Source organism: Pteronotus mesoamericanus, unplaced genomic scaffold, assembly GCF_021234165.1.
Source record: "Pteronotus mesoamericanus isolate MK-2021 breed Mesoamerican mustached bat unplaced genomic scaffold, CSHL_Meso_final scaffold_408, whole genome shotgun sequence".
Taxonomy (NCBI): domain Eukaryota; kingdom Metazoa; phylum Chordata; class Mammalia; order Chiroptera; family Mormoopidae; genus Pteronotus; species Pteronotus mesoamericanus.
This window is the reverse complement of record NW_026555315.1, coordinates 6,184,487-6,186,881: the sequence shown is the minus strand read 5'-3', so window position 1 is coordinate 6,186,881 and position 2,395 is coordinate 6,184,487. Positions and strand designations below refer to the sequence as shown.

The 2,395-nt window shown below is 52.3% G+C and overlaps 1 long non-coding RNA gene across 1 annotated transcript; it reads left to right on the top strand.

Annotated features, from left to right (window-relative positions):
• Nucleotides 1-575: 575 nt before the first annotated feature.
• LOC129086417 (uncharacterized) lies at nucleotides 576-1,925 on the top strand. Its single transcript, XR_008530812.1, has 3 exons — nucleotides 576-643; nucleotides 1,131-1,242; nucleotides 1,637-1,925. It is a non-coding gene; the product is annotated as an uncharacterized LOC129086417 (long non-coding RNA).
• The last annotated feature ends 470 nt before the right edge of the window (nucleotides 1,926-2,395 follow it).

Genomic DNA, 2,395 nt, shown 5'->3' with positions numbered 1-2,395 from the left:
ATTATGTATATTTTACCACGTGCTCCCCAATAACATAAATATTTTCTAAAAGAGAACACATAACTGGACATCGCTTAACATTCCAGGCAGAGTCTGGAAGTTCACTTAAGTCAAACTCGAGTATTTCTGCAGCAAACACGTACAAATATTATTCCTAATGGGATAAAGAGTATAAATACCCTCACTTCACTTTGGGCGGCCTTGTGCCACCGAATCAGTTAACAATCGGTTACTGTTTCCAGGGCCCTGTGGATTCCACAAGTGTACGGACAGCATCGCGGACAGTATCACATGATGTGGCCATTCAATTGATCATTCATGTTGCATTTGCAGAGTCTGATTTGTATTAAACTCAATTAAATGAAAAATGAAGGCAATAGAATGTCTCCATGTCTCAAACATGTAGAAAAGTCGCAGGGCACCAACGGAGACCACGGGCCCGGCGGCAGGCCTGCGACCCAGACGGGCGTCCGGCGTCCAGCATCCATGCCCCCCAACGGGGCTGGGCTGGGCACTGAGATGGGCAGAGATACCGAGACACTCCTGCCTCCCAGCCATCAGTGATTTCTCTTCCCTTCTCCTTCTTTCCCCCCAATAGATCTTGGTTTGGCGATACCCGATATTCACCATTCATTACAAGGAGGTAAACGTCTGGTTATGGCATGTATTTAAAAGCAGCTGGTGGGTACAGATCTGCCCTGTGGTTTCAGCCACCTCGCTTACAAGGGCTAGAGCAAGGGGGAGGGGACATCTCCATGGGAGAGCAGGGTGCACGGGGTCCCTCTTCCGTACGGGGCATCCCTCTCACCGGGCTGCCCTGGGGCCCGCTCTCCATAGGGAAGAGGTGCTCTCGGGCGCCCCCCACCGACAACAGGCCCTCCCACCTCTGGGAGGAATAGCTCTGGCCCCGCGTGAGTGCCCTCAGACACACAGCTCTGCCCTGGGCAGGGTGGAGCAGGGAGATGCCAGTGGGTGCTTTTTGCACGAGAGCAGGGAGGGAGGAGGGCAGGGAACACCCTTTGAGAGAACTTCCCCTTCGCACCCTCCCCAGTGCTTTGGAGGAAAGGGGGAAAGGGTCGAGTTTTCCTCTGAATGAGGCCCCACCCTTAAATGCCCTTCTCCTTCCACAGGGGTGCACCATCCCCCTGACTGCTGCTTCTCCTACACCCCACGGAAGATCCGATGCGGAGTCATGGATGATTATTATGTAACAACCAGTGGGTGCCCCATGCCTGCTGTCATGTAAGTGCCAAGCTACCGGCCGTGTCTTGGGATTGGGATCTGATGACAGATGGAGGTCAGGAGAGTCTCACCCTCTGGGTCCTGTGATGTCGGGGGAGGCCTGTGTCGTCATTAGGGTCCCGCAGAGCATCAGACATGAGATGCTCCCCGTGAAGGGGGAGGCCCGGGAGGGGCGGGGAGAGCAGCAGCAAGGCCGCCCAGGACACTCCCGTGAGTCACTGAGGGAGTGTCTGACGCAGGGTCTGCGAGAGGAGACACCCTGACATGCTGAGGCAGAGAAAGGGAGCAACAGGGTGGGCTGAGTGGGGAACCGCCGGGCCGGGCGGATGCGGCTCCCCGTCCTCATTTGCAGAACCCTCTTCACTGTATGACCTCTCTGCCCCTCGTTCCCCAGCTTTCGCACCAAGCGGGGTAAGCAAGTCTGCGCAGACCCCATGAGAATCGAAGTTCAGGATTGCATGGAAACACTGGGCTCAGCCGAAGGAGCTGTACGTCTTTTCGCGTGAAACGAGATGCGATGCACCCACCTGCATTCTCTCACCTCCTGGGAGTTTCTTGGCCTGAATTCTTCCTTCAAAAGCAACAAATATTGTTCTGCTCACATTATAAACACTGTGTACCAATAAAAAGTATACAGTGTAACTGTACTTGACCTTTAAGAGGAGAAAGAAATGTAGGAATTGCTGGACTTTGGACTTGTCTTTTTTTTTCTACATCACATATCATAGGATCACTTTTAAGAAGGTAAAGACAAAACTCTTTCAAACACAGATTGAGTATGTGTCAAAGATGTACTACTTATCCCATTAATGAGGGAACCATACAACTGACTCTAAGATCACCAGGGCGAGGGGATCAGACAGCTGGGGGGGCGGCACATTCTGAACCTGAGGGAAAGACAGAGCGATGTCCAATATCGCAATATAACTGTCGCGGTTGGGGTTGTCTGTTTGACAGGGCAAAAACCCCTCACATCTGAGCTAGACAAAAATTTATAAGTTAACGTGTATTCTCACCAAATCTGGGGCCGGATCAAGAGTAATAGAACGTCAATCAAAAGTGCCTTTTCCGAGGGCAGATGAAGGGCTTCCCAGAGAAGGTTAAAGGAGCTCCTCTGCACCCAGCCCTGAGTAGCTGAACTGTTAAAGGGACT